The following is an 11243-nucleotide window of genomic DNA, read 5'->3' on the forward strand; positions in this document are numbered from 1 at the left end:
GGCTTTAGTTATTTCATCATAGATACTTTTTCAAGGAAACACATGACCACTAAACTACTGACAGACTCTAAATGGTAATTATTAAACAGGTCAACCAGTTAAATGTCCTTTCAAATAGTCAATTAATGCAGGCAGATAGAAAAATGCAGGTCTTACTTATTGAATTTATGCATGCTTAATCTGAAGAAAAAACAAAGATTGAACATTAAATATTTTATAGCCTTTCTAGATGGTAAAAATTTGACTTTTTTTTTTCTACATTCATAATTCCATCACTTTTGATAAGACCAAACCACAACTGAGCCTTCACTTACTTGCTGTTGCAAAAATAGATTGAACTTGGAAGGAAAAAAAAAATTGGAGTTTTGCTGAAAATCTAACCCTCACTGTAAAAAAGGGCAGTGAAATTGACATAAAAACCATGTAAAACCCCTACAGAAATGTATAGTAAACCCCAAAACACAACTTTCCTGTTTCGATCACAGTGAATTATTGTAAACCTTTAAACAGAATGTTCCTGTTATATTTACAACATGAATGTGTGATTATAATCAAATTTATTGGTTAAAACTACAAATACTGTGAATAAAAACAGTGAAACACCGTAATACTCATAACCAAACAATCATGTTAATTTGACATGCAAATACTGTAAAAATCACAGTTTTAGTCAGTTTTTCTTAAAAACACATGACGTATATGTAAGTCACTTTACAACTGCATGGATGTACTGGGCCTACTTTTAACATGATTCATGAAATGATGCAAAGTCATGGATTGGACTAATAAAAATGTTTTCACAGAAGATGTCATTGTGAACCTGAGAGGTTGCCTCTCCATTTATAGGCTATATAAAAATATACAATTAAAATTGTTTACATCATGTTTTTTTCTTAAATCATTTGCAGCCTATTGTAGGGTAACCAATAAGAAATTATTATTTAACGACTAAGTAATGCTTCTGTCATAATGCTTGTATTCTTTATGTTTCTTTTAATTGCAATGTGATACTTAGACTAGAATACTTTTTTGGGTTAGGTCAGCAATGTCTCATTATTAAAGGCTAAACAAACTTACAGTGCCTCCCATAGGATCTCTATGGTGCCTCATCTCCACAGAGCTGTAAGCTACTTCAGGCCACTCACAGTTGCACTGAGCGCGCCTAATTTTGAATGTGCATCTGAAGCTCGTCTCTGATTGGATAATGACGTGAGGGCGGGAGGAGAAGAGCGCCTAGTTCACGACTATAGCTAACGAGCCAGCACGAGAGAGAAGACGGGAGAAGAAAACATCGAACTTTCAGCAACTACGTTGTTAGGACAAATTACAAACATACGATTTCAAGTGTTTTTTGAGGATCTGTGTTTGTTCGTCAGAAAGTCTGCACGGTAAGTTCAATATCTTGGCGACGTTTTTTCGAGATAAAAGCACCAGTTGATATTTAGACCAAGGCTCATAACCTAGCGCTAGCATGCTAGTTCAGCTGAAAAGCACAGGCAAACTTTAGAAATACTAAAAATGATCATCTGCGTCTTTTGTAAAAAGGTATTGGTCACATTAAGAGGCTATGTACTACATTGCAGAGTGCATAAGAATGAGCCTTGTTGTATTTTTAAATGTGTTGGCGCCAATTGCAGCCAAACATTCACCACGTACTCTGCTTTCAAGGGGCATTTTTATCGTGTGCACAATGCACCTGCACTTCAAGCTACTCCTAAAGCTCTTGTTGCAGATTTAAAATGTGCAGTTTCATTATGTGCCCGCCATTTTCAAACAGTGAAAGAGCTAGTGTCTCACTTAAATGATCATATTGCAGGGGGCAGGTCTGTGTCATGTCCAGTAAGTGGTTGTAAGCATATGTTTACAAAAAAGTCATCATTTACTTCTCACATGTGTAGGAAGCATAAAGCTTGTTCCCCAGATGGTATTGATGACATGTACAAGGAATCTCGTCCTCAGCCCCCAAATGACAGTACAGAATATTCAGAAAACACACATGAAACCATGGCATCTGCTAGTTCAGCCAGTGATATGCCAGAGAAGGATAGTCATTCTTATCTCAGAAACATGTGTCTCTTTTACCTTAAACAGCTACTCAGCTACTTTGAAGAGAAGGAGGAGTCCATGCTTCTCTGTGTTGAAGATACATGTCTGGCAGATGAGGTACAACTGGAGCAAGTGCCTCTGACACCCACTATTATCATGTGTGGTAAGTCTGTTTCATAGCTCTCTCTCTCTCTTTTTTTTTTAAGTGCATTTTTTATAGAATGTCATGTGACTGCCGTGTTTATTGATATAACCTGTTAAATAATTTCTTCACAGGACAGTCCTGCTATTCCTCAAGAAGATACATGCTGAGTGTTGATCGGCACCTCGTCAGCACAAACATATCCTCCTTCATTTCTGCACTGTGCCTCATGTTCGGGAGCTACTACAATTTCAACATCCATTATCCATCTGAGCTGGCTTCCACTTTAGAGTTTCTTCAGAGGTGAACAAATATGGCTTTGTTATTTCTCATAACTGAGACTCTGGGATCTGGAGTCTGGCTTTGATGTGGTTCGAGTCCAGGTCTGGCTCTGAGTCTCGGTCGGCTTTGGAGCCGGTTTCAGTTGTTTTTTCTGTTTTTTTTTAACCCTGCGGCTTTTAGTCAGGTGCGGCTTTTCTATGGATTGTCCATGATTGTTGTCATATCGTAAGAGGATTTGTTTTGTTTGTTCTGCTGTTGTACGGCACTACCTTGCCTGGCGGAAGGATCGGGGTTCAAGAGTGGTATGTTGGTCACGTGTCCGTCCGCCAGGCAACGTAGTGCCGTACGAAGTAGCGCGAAAAACAAACTTCAAAGTAGCGCTACGCGTTCAGCGGGAGGCGTGGATGATGAGCGGCGATAAACTTGCGAAAAGCAAGTTATGCCCAACTCCACCGGTGGATTCTGACAGCGTGGAAAAGTGTGAAAACATCCACGATCACCAACGGATTTCTAAGGGCTGGACTGCTGCATGATGGAAAGGAGGACACCGCCACGGCCCTTCTGAGGGTGTTCGACTCTGACAACGAGGATTTCTTTGGTTTTGAAAGTGACAACGAAGGAGAGAAGCGGAGAGTGGATGACGAAGCCATCCTGAGCCTGTTCGTATCCGACACTGGAGAAGAGGACTTCGGTGGTTTTAGTGGGCAGGAAGAAGAGAAAGATGGTGAATGACTGACTTTTCTTCTTGTTAAAGCTGTGTCACTGCACCTGAGCCTAAAAGGTAGGCTGAATCTATTGTTCTGGTGTGCTGTAGGTTACTGTTATGTACTACATGTGCAAATATGTACCCATAACTTGTTTTTCAAAATATTAATAAAAGGGGTGTGTCTCCAAACAGCCATCTCTTTCCTGACAATTCCCTTTGTGCATATTCTCTTACATATGATGAGTCAACATTGAAACACCTGCGGCCTTTAGTCAGGTGCGGCTAATGTATGTACAAAACAGGATTTTCCCCTGATTTTAGCTTGTGCGGCTAATATTCAGGTGCGCTTTGTAGTCCGGGAAATACGGTATATATGTATATACTTAATTTTTACTTACTTTGTATGTGTATTTTAACTGATCAATTATAAAAATGCTTAATAAACTTTTATATGATTGTTATTCTACAGGTGTTTCTTCTCCATAAACCCAGAAAAAGGAACCAAAGTAGAGAACAAAAACTCAAAGCGTCGTCTCAGTGTGAACCCTCGAGTCCTCACCCTGATTTAGGATCTCGCCGACCACGAGTGGCGCTAAGCCTAAATCTTGACTCTCTGTGGACTGTTAGTTTTACTTTGTTAATTTTGTTCCACAATGTGTACTGGAACCTTTTACTGGTCGAATACATGAAGCCAATTCATGAAGATGTTCTTTCTTTGTAGGAATGTTCTTTATTTACATAAGAAAAGAAAAAAAACAACATGCTGCTACTGCAGTGTTTCTAGACCACATGTGTAGGTTTGTTTCACCACATGGTTTTGCTGATGTTTTCTGACCAGGGCCATGGTTGTGGTGACAGCAGGGTGCGTGTTGCGTTGCACGGTGATTATGATCATTTTTGGCACAATATGTGTTTTTTGTTTTAAAGTCTTAACAGGTTATTTAACTTTTTCTGGTGGAGGGTCTAACAAATGCTTGTTTCATGAACATGGTTCTTGCTTTGCAGGAATGTTCCACAGCTTTTATAGCCTATATTTTGATTGAATTGTGTAGTTGCTGTGTGCCTTGCATATTGTGTTAGTTGGAAAAATGGATCCATTTGCTGTCATTTTGCTAATGTGGCTGCAAAATAAATTTCCCAAAAGTGATATTTTCCTCTCTTGTGTTTTCTCATGTGTATTTTTGCATGTTTGGGTGTAGGCGTAGCAGTAAGAAATTTGCTGGGTTATGGTTAAAATTTTACATTAAAACATATAATATTCAGCATAGATTTTATGTATAATTTACAGAGCAGCTCCATTTAATATGCACAGTTTCACCGTAGTTCTACCATTTTAAATTAGTTCTTTGTACGATATTTCCCTGTTAATTTTGCAGTTTATGGATCCACAAAAAGCATTTATTACTTGTAAAAGATACAGGAAATAGTGTATTTATATATCACATCTATGTGTGAAATTAATTTCTTTTTCCTGTAGATTTAACAGTTTTAATCTGAGATTCATTCACTGTAAATCAATTTACAAGTTGCATCTGTAAAGCGTTTTTACAGGAAGTCCCTGGTAACCCCAGCTGCCAGGGTTTTCCTGTAAAAACAGCACGTTTTTTTTTACAGTGCTGGTTATATGTCAGAATATCATAGAACCTGGAAGCAGATTGGTTTAATGAGGCAAAGAGTCTTCTGCACCTGCACTTTCCTGGATTATTAAAAATGGCAGAAATGTATCATAATTACATCACTTGCAGCATAAGAAAAAAACATGACAAATGTAACACCTTAAGTATTTTTAAGATGGACTGGTGGCAGATTACCACTATATAATGTGATTAAATTATTCTAAGTAGATAATGCCAGATGATAATCACAAGCTATTTAATACCTTGTTAAAGCAAGACGACTGAATTAAAAATATAATAATAATATTAAGTGATTATAAATACAAAAAACACGCCTCAGCAAGTAAAACCTATATTTGCATAATTTAAACATTCATCAAAAATATCATTTGTAAATGTGACGTGATTTAAGTAGGAGCTGAACAGCTATTCCAGCTAGAAATGAAGGCACACCAAATTAATTTTTTGCTTTTTCATAGTTAAGCTCTCATTGAAGCTATTCCATACACCAGCTTATCAGTATTAAGTTTGTATTAGTAAATTATTAGTTTGTTCTGTCTTACAAAAATGTATGTTTTAAAAGTATTGTCTGAGAGGGAAAAAAAACCCCATCCCTATGATGAAAGTACTTTGTGATGGCTTTGTGTCATTGTGAAATTAGACACTGTTTCTTTAGAATACAGTTACCATTACAAACAAAAGGTAATTTACAGTGTCCATTGTTATTCTCATGGCATTAAGGAATAATTGTGCTTCAAAACCTCAGTTGAAAATAGTACATTTCAGTAGGAAAGGTTAAGGGCATTTTAAAATAACAGGCTTAAATGATGTCTGTTAATGCTATTGAAAATTAACTGCCCATCCAAGATGGAAGGGATTATAATAATACAATACAGATCATATAATAACAATATTCTGTATGCATGATCCAAAAATGGTTTCCTCAGTCATTTATTTTAGCTCATAACTGTTTTGCTAATGTCTCATCCACTGGAAACTCTACTGTGTTGTTCTCCGGCTTTTGTCACTTCTTTTTGTATACAAAAGAAAAAAATGAACCATTACAATGGTTCAAGGTTCAAGGTTCTTTATTTGTCACATGCATAGTTATACAAGTATAACACACAGTGAAATGTAGCCTGACACGCTCCTCGACATGTGCAAAAATAGGGGGGGCTGTAGAGGAAGAACATTATATTTATTTATATATATATATATATTAGGGGTGCAACGATATTCGTATCGATATTGAACCGTTCGATACAGTGCTTTCGGTTCGGTACGCATATGTATCGAACAATACCACATTTGTAATTTATTTTATCAACTTTCCTTCTGACGATGCTGTCTGTGTTGAGCGCTCAGTGAATCTGCGCTCGACTACTCCGCCTAGGCTGCACTGTCGAGCACAGATCCACTGAGCGCTCAACACAGACAGCATAGTCAGAAGGAAGAGCGCAGGGCAAGCTAGCAAGACAGAAGTTAAGCTCTTCTTGCAACATGGACCTCCCCCACCCTCATTCAGATCTGGCGTTTGGAATTATTTTGGTTTTCATGTGACGTATGACCCTGAAGGTAAGCGAGTCATGGACTAAAGTAAAACAGTATGTTGGATGTGCCATGCAATGCTCAATTACATGGGTGGGAGCTAGTGTGTTAGCGCAGTTAGCTCGTTAACGTGTTGGCCGTCTAGCCCCATGCACGGGGCGATCGGCGGTAGCTCGTTAACGGAGATTTGCCGTGTTGTGGCGTTAAGGTCATTTCAATGAGATTAACCTGAAAGCACTAGTGGGAACACAACGAATATGACTGCACATTTACGCCGACATCATCCTAGTGCAAAGACAAGTGGAAGCAGAAAAAAAAAACAAGCATGCTACTAACTTTAGCCGAGTCATTTAGACAGCTGTTAGCACATGATTCTCCTTATGCTGCTGAGAATATAGCCCAGAAGAAGCGGATAGTATAGCTTTTATTTTGGAAAGAGACATTTCTCTGTAATAAACTCTCTTTTCCAAAGATGAGTGATTCCTCAATCAGATACAGGGCTTGCAATATCGCTAGCCCGACGTCCTGGGGCTAGCGATTTTTTCAGTCGGGCTACCACAATCTATCTCTTCCCTGCCCGTCGGGCTATTGTAGGAAAAATATATGTCAATGCTTTTGCATTCTTTCAGAAATGTAGCTGGGTAATTATGTCATTGGCATTGGTGAGCCACTGTCAATATGTGACATATTGAAATCGCGTTTGAATTTGCGCTTGTTTTTTTGCTTTCACTTTGCAATCGTGCGAACTGTGTATAGAGAGCGACAATGATAATTTGTGCACCAATTCCTCTGACATCGTCTTATTAATCGTTAGCTTACTATGCAAACATGACAAGTGAAATCTCCCGCAGCTTAAACATGTGAGAGGTTGATCGCGCAGAGAATCGCTGAGCTTATGTGAGTGCGTGTGTAAAAGCAGCAGTATATATATTTTAGTTCTGCTGAGCCAAATAAGACAGGTCAGGGTGAAGAAGTGACAGCCAAAGAAAAGCTTACCACAAAACGGAGAAGTTATGACAAATCAGACTATAAGGCAAAAAGAAAGTGCAGCTTTATGGTTTCATGGACAAAATCATTTCTGTGGCTGCAATATGACGAGCTAAATAACCATGGCTGCACATAAGTGGTCCGCAGGTGCGCATTCGCTGTCAAAATAAAAAACACGCACAAGAGTTAGGGTTAAATTTAAAAACTGTACTTTTGAGTTAAAATCTATATTTATAATTTTAATAAATGACAAATTAAAAAGGCATGAACATTTTATTTTGTATCGAAAAAATATCGAACCGTGACACCAAAGTATCGAACCGAACCGTGAATTTTGTGTATCATTGCACCCCTAATATACACTGAACAAAAATATAAACGCAACACTTTTGTTTTTGCTCCCATTCCCCATGGGATCGACGTAGAGACCTAAAATTCATTCCAGATACACAATATAACCATCCCTCCCAAACAGTGGTCACAAATCAGTCCAAATGTGTGGTAGTGGGCACATCTGCTATATTGAGATAATCCATCCCACCTCACAGGTGTGCCACATCAGGATGCTGATCTGACATCATGAGTAGTGCACAGGTGTACCTCAGACTGCCCACAACAAAAGGCCACCCTGGAATGTGCAGTTTTGTCTCACAGCAAAATGCCACAGATGCCACAAGCAATGAGGGAGCGTGCAATTGGCATGCTGACAGCAGGAACGTCAACCAGATCTGTCGCCCGTGCATTGAATGTTCATTTCTCAACCATAAGCCGTCTCCACAGGCGTTCCAGAGAATATGGCAGCACATCCAACCGGCCTCACAACCGCAGACCTCGTGTAACCACACCAGCCCAGGACCTCCACATCCAGCAGGTTCACCTCCAAGATCGTCTGAGACCAGCCACCCAGACAGCTGCTGGAACAATTGGTTTGCACAACCAAACAATTTCTGCACAAACTGTCAGAAACCGTCTCAGGGACGCTCAACTGCATGCCCGTCGTCCTCATCGGGGTCTTGACCTGACTCCAGCTCGTCGCCGTAACAGACTTGTGTGGGCAAATGCTCACATTCGATGGCGTCTGGCACGTTGGAGAGGTGTGCGCTTCACGGATGAATCATGGTTCACATGGTTCAGGGCAGATGGCAGCTGAGAATGTCCCAGTTCTTGCATGGCCAGCATACTCACCGGACATGTCACCCATTGAGCATGTTCGGGATGTGCTTGACCGGCGTATACGACAGCGTGTACGAGTTCCCACGAATATCCAACAACCTCGCACAGCCATTGAAGTGGAGTGGACCAACATTCCACAGGCCACAATTGACAATCTGATAGACTCCATGCGACGATGTGTTGCACTGCATGAGGCAAATGGTGGTCACACCAGATACTGACCGGTTCTGGGTCCCCAGACCCCCAATAGCGCAAAAAACTGCACATTCCAGGGTGGCCTTTTGTTGTGGGCAGTCTGAGGTACACCTGTGCACTACTCATGATGTCAGATCAGCATCCTGATGTGGCACACCTGTGAGGTGGAATGGATTATTTCAATATGGCAGATGTGCCCACTACCACACATTTGGACTGATTTGTGACCACTGTTTGGGAGGGATGGTTATATTGTGTATCTGGAATGAATTTTAGGTCTCTACGTCCATCCCATGGGGAATGGGAGCAAAAACAAAAGTGTTGCGTTTATATTTTTGTTCAGTGTGTATATATATATATATACATTATATATATATATATATGTATGTGTGTATATATATATATATATATATACACACACTCACACACACACACACACACACACACACACACACATTGGGTGAATGTGCAGTAGTAGCAGCAAGCAGGTGAATTCTGTACATTAATAAGAATAGACATCTGACTATTTTACAGGATAGACAATATAAACATATTTAAAATTAAAGGAATTTGAAATGTACATTGTTCCTTGGTTTAGTGTCTGGAAGAGAGTCCTGTCTCAGTCAATTATAGATGATGTGAGATGATGTGAGCGGGCGGGTGTGTGTGTTTATGGCCCGGATGGCTTGGGGATAGAAGCTCCTCTTGAGTCTCTCTGTCCTTGCCCGGAAGATGCGGAACCTTCTACCAGATTGCAGAAGTTGGAACAGTTTGTTGCCAGGATGGGACGGGTCCTTCAGTATCTGTGCTGCTCTAGTCCGGCATCTCCTGGTGTAGGTGTCCTGAAGCGGGGGGAGAGCAATCCTGCAGCAGCGTTCTGCTGTAAGGCTCACTCTCTGGAGAGCTTTTTGGTCCTTCACACAGCTGTTCCCAAACCACGATGTCATGTTCTGTGTGAGGATGCTCTCCACAGCGCCTGTATAGAAAATCCTGAGGATCTTTGGAGAGACCCTGAACTTCCTCAGTTGTCGTAGGTGATACAGGTGCTGCCTAGCCTTTTTGGTCTGGGCCTGAATGTGGGCAGCCCATGTCAGGTCTGAGGAGATGTGGACACCAAGATACTTGAAGGATTGCACCCTCTCCACTGGAGCTCCATTGATGATAATGGGCTTGTAGTCTCTGTCCTGACCCCTTCTGAAGTCCACTACCAGCTCCTTGGTCTTGCCGACGTTCAGCTGGAGGTGGTTGTCCTGGCACCATGATGCCAGATTCTTCACTTCATCCATGTAGGCCGCCTCATCGTTGTTGGAGATGGCACCCAACACCACTGTGTCGTCAGCAAACTTCACAATGGTGTTGGAGCCATGGGTGGCCACACAGTCTGAAGTGTAGAGGGAGTAGAGCAGTGGCGAGAGGACACATCCCTGAGGTGCTCCTGTGTTGATGGTGATGCTGTTGGAGAAGCACCTGCCCACCCTCACCACCTGAGTTCTGCCAGTGAGGAAGTCCAACACCCATGCACACAGACGGCTGTTAAGTCCCAGATCCCTGAGCTTTGTGAACAGTCTGCAGGGCACTATTGTGTTAAACGCTGAACTGTAATCAACAAACAGCATTTGCACATAGTTACCCTGTTTCTTGTCCACGTGGCTGAGAGTGGTGTGTAGGACGTGGGCGATGGCATCCTCTGTAGATCTGTTGGATCTGTAGGCGAACTGCAGTGGATCTGTGGTGTCTAGGATGGAGGAGGAGAGGATGTTCTTCAGCAGCCTCTCAAACACCTTCATTACTACCGAGGTCAGTGCAACTGGCCGGTAATCGTTCAGGGATGAGGGTTTGCTGTTCTTGGGCACAGGGATGATGGTGGATCTTTTGAAGCATGTGGGGACCACAGACTTCGCCAGGGACTCGTTGAAGATGTAAGTGAACACACCTGCTAGCTGGTCAGCACAGCAGCGCAGCAAACGGCCGGTGATGCCGTCTGGCCCCGCCGCTTTCCTTGTGTTCACTCTCCTCAATGCCGCTCGGACGTCATGCTCCGCGATGCTGGTCACCGGTCTCTCGCTGATGACGTCACTGTCCTCGGTAGTCAGGCGGTAGATAGCATTAGCCGCCTGGCTGACCTCGAAACGGGCGTAGAACTGATTCAGCTCGTTGGTGAATGCAGAGTCAGCGTTGATCAGCGCAGTGTCCCTGGCTTTGTAGTCCGTAATGGTGCGTAGTCCGTGCCACATACTCCGTGTGTCGCCCTGGTGGAAGCGGGACTCCACACGTTCCCGGTACCGGCGTTTGGCATCTCTCACCGCGCGCCGCACGCCATATGAGGCCGCTTTGTAGGCGCTCATATCGCCAGTGGCGAGACCCGCTTTGTAGGTGGCGGTCCTAGCGTTCACTGCAGTGCGGATCGATCTGTCCACCCATGTTCTCTGGTTTGGGAATGTGGTGACTCTCGCAGTGGGGATAATCTCCTCCGCTAGCATATTGACGAAGCATACTGCTACTTCCGTAAACTCGTTGATGTCGACTGCGCATGCTCTGAACATGTCCC

At 42.2% G+C, this 11243-nt stretch overlaps 1 long non-coding RNA gene across 1 annotated transcript; it reads left to right on the plus strand.

Annotated features, from left to right (window-relative positions):
• Positions 1–396: 396 nt before the first annotated feature.
• On the plus strand, positions 397–3850 carry LOC113012183 (uncharacterized). Its single transcript, XR_003270659.1, has 4 exons — positions 397–1388; positions 2092–2209; positions 2323–2491; positions 3646–3850. It is a non-coding gene; the product is annotated as an uncharacterized LOC113012183 (long non-coding RNA).
• Positions 3851–11243: the final 7393 nt, after the last annotated feature.

The sequence above is a fragment of the Astatotilapia calliptera genome, chromosome 19 (genome assembly GCF_900246225.1).
Source record: "Astatotilapia calliptera chromosome 19, fAstCal1.2, whole genome shotgun sequence".
Taxonomy (NCBI): Eukaryota; Metazoa; Chordata; class Actinopteri; order Cichliformes; family Cichlidae; genus Astatotilapia; species Astatotilapia calliptera.